The following is a 1,014-nucleotide window of genomic DNA, read 5'->3' as shown; positions in this document are numbered from 1 at the left end:
GAAACAGAGCCATTGCTTAAGGGCACTTTGGGTTATGCAATAAAAGAAAGGAGCAGACACCAGGACTAAGAGGAATCAGCTTTAATGGTTAGAATTTGGTGGAATTGCCTATGTATATACTATTTTCAATCATGAAATAAATGTGTGTTCCTCCGCAAAGGGCACCTTTTGCTAACAACAACAGCATCCTGTTGACACATCCTCAGTGGCAATTAACTTGTTTATTTCCAGGAATGCCCAGGGTTCCAGGCAGGAGGTAGAAGGGTTGGGAAGGGTTGGGAAGGTGTGAGTTAGGGTGGAGAATATTAGACTTGTGAAGGGAGTTCTTGACAGCCCTGAGCTGGGTAAATATCTCCAAGATGAACAGACTTCCAGACATTGCAAGCACATTCTAAATTTAGACCTGGAGGCTTTGATTGACAAAGATGAATTACTTCCACCCTATGGAAGCTATAGGAGGCTTAGAACACAACTAGGTCTTTACAATTTTTACTATGTCATCAAATAAGATTAACTCACTAGCCTCGGTCCTAGGCTGGGCCATAGTAAAGGCTGATCACAAAGCTAGATAGTGCTAGTTTAGGCATAGTGAAATGTTCTAAGACACCACTCCTCTCCTCAAGGGGCATAAAGTCTAGCTAAGGAAACAGGTATGTGCACATAAAAAAATAACATAACACCATTAGTATTATTGGGATTAGTAATAATCCAATGAGTGACTGAAATCTAAATACGAGTCAGAAAGTCCAGAGGTATGCCTTCTAGGGCTGGTGGGGCAGCTGTGTTCCATGGAGACCCAGGGACTCGGGCTGCTCCCTATTAACCCTCCCCCACCTTGAGGATGTGGCTCTCATCCTCTGGGTCCAAGGCACAGCCGCGTGGGTTAGAAATTAAGAAGAGGCAAACGGCAAGCACCCCTTGTCTCTCAAGGAAGCTTCCTGTTGCATGATATGTCTGCTTATTTGCCATTGGCCTACACTTAGATCATACCTGCAGGAGAGGCTGAGAAGTACA

The sequence above is a fragment of the Tamandua tetradactyla genome, chromosome 18 (genome assembly GCF_023851605.1).
Source record: "Tamandua tetradactyla isolate mTamTet1 chromosome 18, mTamTet1.pri, whole genome shotgun sequence".
NCBI lineage: Eukaryota > Metazoa > Chordata > Mammalia > Pilosa > Myrmecophagidae > Tamandua > Tamandua tetradactyla.
This window is presented reverse-complemented; position numbering follows the sequence as displayed.